The sequence below is a fragment of the Glycine soja genome, chromosome 9 (genome assembly GCF_004193775.1).
Source record: "Glycine soja cultivar W05 chromosome 9, ASM419377v2, whole genome shotgun sequence".
Lineage (NCBI taxonomy): Eukaryota > Viridiplantae > Streptophyta > Magnoliopsida > Fabales > Fabaceae > Glycine > Glycine soja.
In genome coordinates, this window is record NC_041010.1 from 8258462 (window position 1) to 8272586 (window position 14125).

A 14125-nucleotide genomic window follows, 5' to 3' on the forward strand; every position below is an offset into this window, starting at 1 on the left:
CGACGGTCCCCACAAGAAGAAATTAAGAACATATTTGGGGATTTTCGCTCGTGATAAGGTCAGCGTGACATACGAGAATTGGAAGCAAGTCCTTGCTGCTCAGAAGGATTTGATATGGGAGGATATTCAAGTATTTTAGTTTTCATCTTGCATTTTTTTTAATAGGCAAAAATTTTAATTTACTAACAATAAAACCTAATTTGTTGTTTGTCAGGATAAATTTGATATCCCTGAAGCATCTGACATTAGGACAAAAAAGAAAGTACTTCAGACTGCGGGGGAGCGGTGGAGACAATTTAAGTATGATTTGACATCAAAATGGACACTTGCAGCCGACAAGGACAATGTCGATGAAACTATTTACGAAAAATATGGCATTAGTAAGGAGAAATGGACCCAATTTTGTCAGAGCTGCAGAGACCCCTCGTGGGAGGTATGTACTTTGTCATTTTCATTGTTTTCAACTTTAAATTCACTTATTATAATACATTGTAATCATTAATCTTCAATTTTTGCAAGATGTGCGGAAAAAAGCACAGGCCATCCAGAAGCAAAACACTGCCCCCCACGTGTTGTCTCGTGGGGATTATGAATATTTAGAAAAAAAGCTTATGGCTAAGAAGACAAAGAAAAAATTGGAGGAAGTTGCTCAATCCGAAAGCATTGAGGCCGTGATTGACCGTCTATCTCCCATCAGACGACACGTGAAGTGGAAGATGGCCCGCACGAAGAAAACTGGCCAGATGATGTCTGAGACAGCAAAGGAAATTGCTGAGAAGATTGTAAGTCACTTTCAAGTAATAATTGTAATTATTTATGTTTATTCTATGAATAACTAAACAATTAAATGTGCTTTGTACAGGATTCGTTGGAGGAGCAGGCGTCACAGGGTTCTTTTGTCCCCCATGGATGTTAGGATGTCCTGACTGCTGCCATTGGGTGACTAGAACACCCTGGTCGTGTGCGTGCTACTGGAGCCAGTGTGACCATCAAGCAATACTTTAGATCAGCTCCACAGACCTCCCACACTTCTTCTTTCATGGCTCTCGAAGAACTAGAGCAGTTGACTCAACAAATCAAGGATCAGCTGGAGGAGTTGATCACAATAAAAGTGACTCAGTAGCTGATGTTATCCTTCAACCAGATGCAGTTCCAGTTTCAGTCATAGATGCAATCATAGGGACTTTCACTGCCTCTGGAGCCTAAGGTTGGTCCTTTAACTACTCGTGTTAGTACAAGGGAGAGTTGTGTTGATCCCTTAGAGAACGATCCCAACACTGGTGACTCAGACAAATGTGGGTTGTACATCGAAGAAAATCCTCCCCGTCAGGTTGCCCTAGGAAAAGTTTATGAGGGATCCACAACCGTTCACAACATCCCTTTGTTGCATGATCAAGTGAAGGCCGGTGTTGAGGAGGTTAAAGATGCAGATGCTTCTATTCATGTACCCACTGACGAGGTTAACTTAGTGGGGCAGACACTTAACACCTTCTTTACTTTGCTGACACATCTCGTCAAGCGTTTATCAGAACAAGTATTTTACTCTCATTAAATGATTTTTTTGTTCAATTGAATTGTTCACTGTAATTGAATTATGTTAATTAACTATGTTGGATAAACAGGGAGCTGTGGGACCAGCAAAACTTGCAAATAGGCCGAATCATGAGGTCGATGATCCCCTATATCTAATAACATTGACCATCCCACAACTTTTTTTGAAGTCGTTGTAGGTTATGTGGGATGCTACCGTGTTCGGGGTGTTTAATCAAGACTTCCCCTTGTACATAAAGCATGAAGATCTATCTGAAATAGCACACGGTGATCAATGTCTCAACATCTCTGTCATACAGTTGTGGATTCTGTAAGTCAATTTAGATTATTGTTAATTACCTAAGTTATTATTTTAAATTCATACATAATTTACTTTGTGTTAACAAAAATAGGCATCTGACTGAGATAAGTATGCAAGCGGGGAATTCCAATGTATATGGATTCCTCGAGCCACAGTCCATCCAGAGATCTGGACAATCGCAATTTGAATCAGAAAATTACATGAAGAACTGGATGTAGAATTCAAAACGGGACGTCTACCTAGAAGCCTACCTGAATGGGTAAGTAAAACTGAACTAATAAATTTATATAATGTATAATACTATAATAACCTATATTGGTCTCCACTGCAATGCACACTCGCAAATGGTCATCATTTTGCCTAAGGAAAATCTTGTTGTCTGATTTTGTTCCTTGCATAATAGGCCAGACAACTACCTTAAAGGAATAATTAATAGGTTAGTGTTGTTTTTCAATACACTTGCATTAGCATTACTCAGCAACATCAATATTTTAATGTTCCTTGTATTTAACAGTGCTTTGAAAGAACTTGAGGATACTCCACAACCTAAATTCAAGGCTGGTGCTAGGTGGATTGTTGTTAAAGTAAGTGATTTAAAGAAACCTTCTACTTATATATATTTTATGTGTACACTAATTTGTAGTTAATGTTTAATATCTAAATTTCATTATGTATTTAGTGTAATAGACAAAAAAGAAGCATTGGGTGTGGCTATTACGTGATGCACTAGATGTCCACTATAATCTTAGGAAGTTTCACGAATAATTAGAAAATGGTAATTGTTTATTTCAAACAAATTTCATTTTTTTATCATTAGTATTACATTATTAACTTATGTTTTATTTTATCATGCAGTATTTTAATGATGTTAGACCATTGGAAGCAGAGAGATTGAAGGCACTTCGCATCCAGTGGACAACTACCTTAAAGGAATAATTAACAGGTCAGTGTTGTTTTTCAATACATTTTCATTAGCATTACTCAACAACATCAATATTTTAATGTTCCTTGTATTCACCAGTGCTTTGAAAGGACTTAAGGATACTCCACAACCTAAATCCAAGGTTGGTGCTAGGTGGATTGTTGTTAAAGTTAGTGATTTAAAGAAACCTTCTACTTATATATATTTTATGTGTGTGTACACTAATTTGTAATTAACGTTTAATATCTAAATTTCATTAAGTATTTAGTGTAATAGACAAAAAGGAAACACTAAGTGTGGCTATTACATGATGCACTAGATGTCCACTATAATCTTAGAAAGTTTCACGAATAATTGGAAAATGGTAATTGTTTATTTCAAACAAATTTCATTCTTTTATCATTAGTATTACATTATTAACTTATGTTTTATTTTATCATGCAGTATTTTAATGATGTTAGACCATTGGAAGCAGAGAGATTGAAGGCACTTCGCATCCAATGGACAACTACCTTAAAGGAATAATTAAGAGGTCAATGTTGTTTTTCAATACATTTGCATTAGCATTACTCAGCAACATCTATATTTTAATGTTCCTTGTAATCACCAGTGCTTTGAAAGGACTTGAGGATACTCCACAACCTAAATCCAAGGCTGGTGCTAGGTGGATTGTTGTTAAAGTAAGTGTTTTAAAGAAACCTTCTACTTATATATATTTTATGTGTGTGTACACTAATTTGTAGTTAACGTTTAATATTTAAATTTCATTATGTATTTAGTGTAATAGAAAAAAAGGAAGCACTAAGTGTGGCTATTACGTGATGCACTGGATGTCCACTATAATCTTAGGAAGTTTTAGGAATAATTGGGAAACGGTAATTGTTTATTTCAAACAAATTTCATTTTGTTATCATTGGTATTACATTATTAACTTATGTTTTATTTTATCATGCAGTATTTTAATGATATTAGACCATTGGAAGCAGAGAGATTGAAGGCACTTCGCATCCAATGGACAACTACCTTAAAGGAATAATTAACAAGTCAGTGTTGTTTTTCAATACATTTGCTTTAGCATTACTCAGCAACATCTATATTTTAATGTTCCTTGTATTCACCAGTGCTTTGAAAGGACTTGAGGATACTCCACAACCTAAATCCAAGGCTGGTGCTAGGTGGATTGTTGTTAAAGTAAGTGATTTAAAGAAACCTTCTACTTATATACATATTTTATGTGTGTGTACACTAATTTGTAGTTAAAGTTTAATATCTAAATTTCATTATGTATTTAGTGTAATAGACAAAAAGGAAGCACTGAGTGTGACTATTACGTGATGCACTGCATGTCCACTATAATATTAGGAAGTTTCAGGAATAATTGGGAAACAATAATTGTTTATTTCAAACAAATTTCATTTTGTTATCATTAGTATTACATTATTAACTTATGTTTCATTTTATCATACAGTATTTTAATGATGTTAGACCATTGGAAGCAAAGAGATTGAAGACACTTCGCATCCAGTGGGCAAACTATTATCTTAAAGTTAGAAATCAAATTTAGGATGTTTGGCAACTTTGTAATTTTAGTTTAGTTAATTAGTTTACTAGCTTGCTTTACATTTTTTACAATTGATATTTCCTTTTAACATTGAATATTCTTTATTCATAGTTATTAATAAATAATTTATTGATTGTTATCAATTGGTTTTTTTACAATGGATAGTTTACTAGCTAGTTTTATGCTAAAAACTGTTTCAAAGCAGAATGCAAATGATATATACAATGTTGTGTGGTCTGATTTCAAATTTACAGGTTAATTTTTGGATTTATTGAAAAAACAGACAATGTATTAAAAAAATTCCTAATAACAACATCGATTTTTAAAAAAAAAACCAACGTTAATCTACACATACAACATCGGTTTTTGAGTAAAATGGATGTTAACGTTTGGAAGTTAACATCGGTTTCAGATAGAACCGATGTTAATGTTATCATTTAACATCGGTTTTATACTAAAACCGATGTTAAATTCCAATGTTGTTATGAACATTAATACCTTTTTTTGTGTAATTCTTATTATATAACATCAGTTATTTAAATAACCGATATTATCATTTTCACATTAACATCGGTGTCAAAAAACCGATGTTAACGATAATACTTTCAACATCGGTTAATAACCGATGTTGAAAGTCATAAATAACCGATGTAAAAAGCATATTTTGTAGTAGTGTTAAGTTAACTAACTCCAGTCCCCTAGGTCGAGAAAAATCTAGTCCTCTATTGTTTTCACCCTTTAACTCCCTTATCTTTATAACCGGCCTCTAAGACTCGCTAGGCTCGCTAGGTACGCCTTCAACGTGAATCATGGCATTAAGAGTTTTTCTACTCAAGGTTTTTTCCACAACTCTTTACTTTTATTGTGATTTGTTTTTTGATTTGAAATTTTGTGTTCTTTTACTCACAATTTCATTTTTATTTACTCCATTGTGATTTACTTCTTGATTTAAACTCTGGTGTTCTTTTACTCGCGATTTGTTTTCCACTCTCGAAATTTGCTTTTCGATTTGGTGTCGTACACACTTTTGTGTTCTTCTACTCTGCAATTTGTTTTCCACTCTCGTTCTTCATTGTTCCATTTTCTCTTTTGATCTCTCGGTCTAACCCTCATTTTCTCCATCTTACAGGATTTCGATTCCGCATAGTCACGTGATTTTCGATTTTTTGCAATTGCGTAATTTTTGTAAGTTCTTCATTCTGATCCATTTTAAAACCATCCTGCATATAGGTCCTGCACAGCAACTAAAGTAAGGCTCCTTCATAAAGTTAGATCAACCCTGTTATTGTAAAATAAAAATAAAAAATAATATGGCTTCAACTATTTCATCCTAACTTAATAAATTAAAATATTACTTCCTACTTTCCTAGTGAAAACCAAATCCACAAGACCACAAATTAGTCCAGTCAGTAAGTAGTAAAATTTCATGGTTAGTAAAAATGCAACATAGTCCAGTAATTACATGAGTGAGGATAAAGTTACTAGATGTTTTTGGCTATGATATTTGAGTGTTGGTGAGAAGAGCAATAACCCCTCCTCTGGCTGGACTTGAGATTTTCAGCTTACTTTGTTATAGTTGTGAGGTGGGAGAAAAGATGTTGAGAATAATTTTACAGATACTAGAGATAACTTCTCAAATGTAGAATATCAGTCTTGTAATTAATAATAATTTTATCGAAGAAACCTTAAGAAAGTCTGGAGCATGTTAGTGTCCCTAAGTTTCATGAGATACCATGCTAAGAGGATTTCAAAATTTAATTGAGTGAGAGGCCATGACAACATTGTTGGAAGGTGAAATTTTCATGGTTGAGAATAAGATTTTTATGAATGGAATAATATGATTTGACAATGTGGAAAATGATACTACTGATTTGGCCCTACTTATCTTTTTTATACATATTATTTTCAGTTGGCTAACAATGAAGCCAAACACTACCTAAAAATGACCTTTAAATATGGCACTTTAAATATAATGATATATATAGGTAGCTAATAATTGAAAGTGGGAAGTCGATAGTTAGAACCTGATTAGTTATAATTAAATTATGAATGCTTGATAAAGCTAACTGTTAAAATAAGTGAAAATTATAAAATGACAGAAAAATAATAAAATCGATTTATTTAAAAATGATAACTAGGAAGTTTGATAAATATTTTAAAGATAAAAATAAAAAAAAAAATAGAAGTTAAAAATTAACATTTTAAAAAATACTAGAAATTATTAAAAAAAACTTATTTACCAAATGTGAAACAAAATTTTTAAATGATAAAAAACTAAAAATTAATTAAAATATACTACCAAATATAATCTAAAATATACTTACAGCGTAAGTAGAGTGAATGTAGATAGATTTAATATATGCTTGTGGACTATGCATTGATTTAAACGTGAAGAAAGAGAGAAATATGTCTAAATGAACAACAACAACAAAGGTTATGATTGAATAATGAAGGCGTGTCCGGAACACCCACGAGGTGTTGGCGAGTGAACATTGTTTACACAAACTATCTGCAGGCTATCATCTTATAGTAGATTTTTTTTATTATTATGAATTAAAAAATGATAACCGAACTCTAAGCTTCAAATTAAAAGGCAACATTAAAAAACTAGAAACTTGGTAGCCGTGTAATCATAGTAATTTGAAACCCATTGTTGTATCATCAATGTCTTGAAAATTTGAATTTCTTGCCCAACAAATACCCTTTTCAGTCCAATATCTGAAATTTTGTCTATATATTAGAATTGCTTAGTATGACAGACCTCTGTTTCATGCACAGTTAATCCGTTTCAAAGTGTTTTATTAAATATTAATTTGAGCATTATTATTGAATTAGCGGTTAACATTTTAGTTTTTTTTCAATGCTTACTCTTGTTAAAATATATGTTATGGTTGTATTTTTATGTTTTATTTTTCATCTTTTGTTGCCAGTTGGTCAATTAAAATAATTTGTCATTTTCACTATTAACATTATTATTTTTATAACTGCTAACAGGACTGTAATTGATTTATACATGGATATTTTAGTTATACTAAGCACTAATTTATTATGTCTATTTCATTCTAGTTTTTCAGTTTATTTTATCAAATGGATAAGAGTTAGATAGACTACAACTCTCTTAATGAAGAGAAGTATATTAGAGGGGCTTAAAATTTTCTTGATTTTGCATTTGCAAAATCGTCAAAGAATGGAAAAATTTTATGCCTTTGTACCAAATGTGTCAATTGCAAGTGGCACTCTTGGATGGATGTTTATGAACACATCATTAGTAGTGGGTTTCTAAAAGGATATGTTACTTGGATCTTTCATGGTGAACAAGTTGGCCCATCTAGTTCTTTGGGTACATCTCAAGTAGAAGGGGAGTTTGATCACGATATGGATACATTGGTTCATGATGCATTCACAATGCATGCAACTAATGAGAGTGGTGATACATATATAAATATGGAGGATGGAGATTCTGGAGCATTCATGAATGGGCCTAGTGTTCAACAATATGAAGACAACAATAATTCAAATAAGTTCTATCAGCTATTAAGGGAGGCAGAACAAATTCTTTATATAGGTTGTAAGAAGTTTACAAAATTGTCATTCCTTGTACATTTGTATCACTTAAAGTGTCTAAATGGGTGTACTAATAAAAGTTTTTCGATGTTGTTAGAGTTGTTAAGTGATGCATTACTAGAAGAAAATACTTTGCCCAAATCATTTTATGATACAAAGATTATTTCAGGGTTGGGTCTATCTCATGAAAAATTTTATGTTTGTCCCAACGAATGCATATTGTATAGGAAGGATTTGGCTGATGCTGAAATTTTCCCTAAATGCAATTTGTCAAGATGGAAATGCAACTATGACGATGTAAAATATAGAAAAAGATACCAGCAAAGATTCTTCGTTGGTTCCCTCTAATACCTAGACTGCAAAGATTTTTTGTGTCACCAAAAATAGCTTGTTATATGATATGACATGAGGTTGGTCGAACTAAAGATGGACTTTTAAGGCATCCAGCCGATTCATTTGCTTGGAAGGATTTTGATCGTCAGTATCCTGATTTTTCTTGTGACGCTCGTAATGTTTGACTAGGTTTGGCTTCTGATGGCTTTAATCCTTTCAAAACTATGACAATTTCCCATAGCACTTGGCCTATTATCTTGATTTCATACAATCTTCCTCCATGGATGTGTATGAAGCAACCTAATTTTATACTTTCATTGCTTATTCCTGGTCCAAAAGGTCCAGGTATAAACCTTGATGTTTATATGCAGCCTCTTGTGGAAGAATTAAAGGAATTATGGGAAATTGGGGTAAAACATTTGATGCATGTAAAAAAGAGTCATTCCAAATGCGTGCTACAATTATGTGGACTATTAATGATTTTCCTGCTGATGCAAATTTGTCTGGTTGGAGCACTAGAGGCCAATATGCTTGTCCATGTTGTGGTTTTGAGATTGGCTCAAAGTGGTTGCGTTATGGTTGAAAGTTTTTCTATATGTGGCATCATCGTTGGTTAGAGCCCAATTATAAGTGCAGATACAATAAAAGAGATTTTGATGGAACCCAGGAGTTTAGAGCTCCACCTGATCTACCTAGTAGAGCTTTTTCTTTGAGACAGATGGAATATCATGGAGTTGGGGATTGGTCACCATGGAAAAAGAGAAGTATTTTGTTCATATTGGAAACATAGTGTGCTCCATCATAATCTTGATGTTATGCACATAGAAAAGAACGTGTGTGATAACATTATTGGGATGTTGTTACAATTAGAAGTCAAAGGACAATGATAAGGCACACTATGATCTTTTTGATATGAATATTAGAAGCCAATTACATCCAAAGATGCATCCAAGTAAAGGCAAACAATATTTTCCTAGAGCTTGTTACCAAATGACTTCAAAGGAGAAAGAAACATTTTTGGAAGTTCTCAAAACAATAAAAGCTCCTAATGAATATTTGTCTAATATTTCAAGATGTGTGCAAGTGAAGGAACACAAAATATTCGGTCTCAAAAGTTATGATTGTCATCATTTAATGCAAGAGTTTCTTCCTATAGCTATGAAAGGTTGTTTGTCGGACAAAGTGAGTTTAGCTATATTCGATCTTTGTTGTTTCTTCAAGGAGTTGTGTGCCAAGGTGCTTAATGAGCGTAATTTAGAGCACTTAAAGCATCAAGTAGCTCTAACATTATGCCAATTAGAACAGATTTTTCCTCCATCTTGTTTCACCGTAATGGTACATTTGGTAATCCATTTGTCACATGAAGCAAAAGTTGGAGGTCTTGTACATTATCGATGGATGTATCCTATTGAAAGGCATGAATACTTTTTAATAATTTTAAAACATTCTAGAGTTATAAAGTAAAATGATATTATCTTAATTTGTAACCTAAAATTTTCTTTTTAGGTTCCTTTTGACTCTAAAGTCATTTGTTCGTAATCGAGCATATCCAGAAGGATCTATTGTAGAAGGATATTTAGCTCATGAGTGCTTGATATTTTGTTCAAGATATCTATCTAGGGTGGAGACTCATTTTAATCGATCTACTCGAAATGATGATTCATGTTTTGTGGAAAATGTAAGTGTTTTAAATCCTAGAGGTAGACCACTGGGGAGAAAGAAGCAAGTTGGATTCAATGTGAAGAAGAGAAAAAGAGCTTCTTGAATTTCTCTTGATAAGAAAGCATTGGTTCAAGCACATAGATATGTGCTTTTCAATAGCAACAATGTTGACCACTTTCGAAAGTAATACAATTTTTTTTCATGTTCATTTAGTTATTGAAGTTTTGTATAATATCTTTATATCAATGATAATGCTTACTTTTTCTAACCTCTTTTACATAGAGCCTATACTGATCTTATCAAGAGACAAAATTGTTGATTATCTCCATATGAAGTTGACAAAATTCATAGTAAAGAATTTCCAGATTGGTTTCATGAACAAGTAAGTTTAGGAAACATCAATAATGTTAAATTTTACATTCATTTAAAATTTTAACCATTTGAAATAAAATTATGGTAGGTTGCTCGATTGGAAGAGCAAGATAGCACTCTAGTGACAAATGATATCAAGTGGTTAGCACGTGGTCCACTAGAAATAGTGAAAAGATATAACGGGTACATTGTTAATGGAGTTAGATTTCATACAAAAACACGTGAAAGGTGCTTGAAGACTCAAAATAATGGCATTGTTGTAACTATTAAGACATTAAGTTATGCCAGTTCAAGAGATAAAAACCCAAAGGAAGGAGAAATCCACTACTATGGTGCACTAATAAATATAATTCAATTGGATTATTTAGGAAAATATAAGGCTATACTTTTCAAGTGTGATTGGGTTGATATAAACATGGGCTGCAAAATTGATAATTTCAGTATGACATTAGTGAATTTCAATTATTTGCAACATACAGGGAATGATATATGTGATGACCCATTTGTTTTTGCATCTCAAGCTAAGAAAGTATTCTATGTGGAGAATAAAACACAAAATGATTGGCTTGTTGTTGTGCATGCTAAAATTAGGGATGTATATGATATGGGTGATGAGCAATCCAATGACATAGATCAAGGGAATGAACAAGTCTTACAAGAGATAAATCATAATGATTTGATCAAACCACAAGTCGATGATGCTGATGATATCATTGAAGTTACAATACATATGGAGAACATTTTACCACATGACAAAGATGATAATTATATAGATGATGATGAGAGCGATGCAAACTTCTTTTGATTTGTTTTTATTTGTTCTATTTGAAAATTTGGTTATATTTTTAGTATACCTGTATTGAACATTTTGTCACATTTATATACTCTTATTCCTTTCTTTAGTTTTTTGTTCTTATTATTCATTACTCTTGTGTTTATTTTTTGTTATGTATAAAAATCACTCAAAATATAATGATGTTATCAGTTTTCTATCAAAAAAAACTTGGTTGTTTCCTCAACAGATTGATTCTTGGTGATTGGAGATTGGTGAAAAAAGAGCTTACAAGAAATCTAAATTTGCATTTTAGATAATTACATTCACACCATTTGTTACTACTTTATTCTTCTTTTATTTTTTGGCTTGGTGTTTAAAAAAATCATAGTCAATAATGTAGCAATATCTAATTTTTATTTTATTTTATTTTTTGGATTGGTTTATTCAACATATCATGGGAAAGCATAGAAAGTTGAATATCATTCTGAATGATGGTCAATCACAAGCAAAAGAGCAATCAATTGAAAGCTCTACTGAAACGAACCAAAATAACAACTCTATACTTGAAAATGCACAATTTGAAGGAGGTATAAAGATTTTAAATTAATTTCTTTATTTTATATTATTATTTATAACACAATTGTTTATTAACTAAATCAACAATCACAAATAGAACAACACATACAAGAAGAAAGTCATGTTGAGTCTCATACTTCTCTTGAAAGTGCTAGTGAAAGTTCAACTAAAGATAATTATAATTTTTGGTCTTTTTAACAATGCAAGTATATATACTTCTCTCTCTCTTTATATGTGTGTGTCTGTGTATTTGATAAACGTCATATCCATGAATGATTTAGGTAAAAAGAGGACCAGCGGTTATACACATAAGCTAGATGTGTGGGACTTGCCAGATGGAGAATTCATACTTCTTGAAGTAGATCATTGGGACAATCCTATGGGTCGGGAAAGGAAAACTTTACTGAATGCAATTGGGAGCTTGGTAAAGAGACACCAATGTGCTCCTATCAATTTTCTTAGATGGAAAGACATGCCTAAGGACTATATTACGGACATGGTTGAATTGATTCAGGTCTAGTATAAAACTTTATAAGTGTTGTTTCATTTTGCTTGTAAATTTTTTTGTTTTGTATTGTCTAACAAAATGATCTTTTTGTTTTTTAATGATAGTCATAATAGAGTAAGTTTCAATTTGTTTATGAATTAACTGAACAAACAAAGGAAATATTGATTGATGACGTGAGTCTGAAATGGAGACAATTTAAATATGAAATGAAATCAAAAGGATATGATGAGAGCAAAACTAAGGAGGAAATGATTGCTCACATCCCAGATCCAAGGGTTGATTCTTCTCTATATCGTGATTTAGTACATTATTGGTGTTCTGATAAAGGATAGGTATACATGACAATGTCACCAACTTTTGGCTAACATAACAATTATATATTATATGCTTATTTTTATTATTGACTTTTTATATTTGTTGGTTATAGAAAATAAGCAACATTAACAAAAGGAATCGCTCAAAATATGAGGACTTGCATTGCATGGGAACCAAGAATCTTCCAAGATGGATTCATGAGATGGTTAGTCTTTTTTATATTTTTTTAATATTAAATTGCTTAATACAAATAGGATGATTGATTCTTTTAACTAATGTTAGACAACAAAGACTAAAGGGGTGCAACCTTCTCAAGAAGAAATTTATATTGACACTCAAACTCGAAAAGATTGAAGCATTGTTATTGAAAAGGCTGTTACTGTAATTTTAAGAATTTTAATTTTTATTTCAATACTTTCTCTTTGTTTTGCTCAATTTTCTAATAGAAGGTTATGGTGTGAAGAGGAGTAACTAATGTGGAGATGAGTTTTGTTTAGTGACATTGAAGTATTGAGGATATTGATGCATGGTAATAATTTATAAGGTGTATTTATGTAGAATGAACTAAAAAAGAAAATGGTTGAAGCAGAGAGTTCACAAAATTTATAAAGCACCCAAGATTCTACTAATTGGACAAATGATATATATTCAAAAGTCAAAGGACATGAAAAAAAGAGGACGTGTGCGTTGTCTTGGCAAGCTTCCACATCAAGCAAGTTCATCTCAAAGCTCTTATGCAAACAATAGAGTTCAAAAGTTGAAGAATTTGCTTGAAAACTTTGTTGTTGTCCTTAAAGTGCGATTTGCAGAAGATCCACAATTTAATCAAGTCTTAGAAGCTATAGATCAGGAGGTATGAATTTATAATTCAACTTATTCAAAGATTTAACTATGATATGATACTTTACAAAGAAAAAAACATTCTTTTAATTTAGGTACCTACAAATGGTTCTACTAGTAAAAATCATCAAACTACAAAAGATCTCAACTAGAGGTAAGTTAAAATTTAATAATTAATATGTTGACAATATCATTTTTGTTAGCATATGGTATAGCTTGTAGTATATCTGTACTATCTATGTATGTAGTAAGTTGACATTTAATAATTAATATGTTGACATTTTTGTTATTTCAGGAACATGGTTTAGATGGTGATGAAGATGTGAGAATGCTTTGATTAGAAAGACATTAATATTCTAAATCTCTTAAGTGGTTGTTAATTAAATTCTAAATTGTATATATGATTTTCATTATCCATTGATTTGTGAAATTCAAGTACAAAAAATTCAAACAAAAGATATAGGAAGTAATATTTTAGGTTCCAACTTTCAAGTGAATAAATTGTTGGTAGTTCCTTCTATTTCAAGTTTCAACAATCTTTCTTTCAATTATATTATTTTTTTCAAAGAAAAAAAATAAAATATATTTAATTAAAAATTATAATCAACAAAGAGTGTAATTAGGAACTATTTTAATTATTATTATATGACCTTTACCTATAGGAGACCCTAGGTACTTAGAGATTGTAGGTATAAATTAATATCTTTTACCTACACATTTGAAATTGTAAGTATTACCTATAGTGATAGTCAAATTTGACTGTAGGTAAAAAATATATACATAGGTAAAGCTTATGGTGACAGACTATTAGTTGTCTCTATATGTCCCCTCAAAGTTGACACCTA

The 14125-nt window shown here is 31.7% G+C and overlaps 1 pseudogene; it reads left to right on the forward strand.

The window, feature by feature from the left end:
- The first annotated feature begins 11495 nt into the window (after positions 1-11495).
- LOC114368123 lies at positions 11496-13617 on the forward strand (annotated as a pseudogene).
- Positions 13618-14125: the final 508 nt, after the last annotated feature.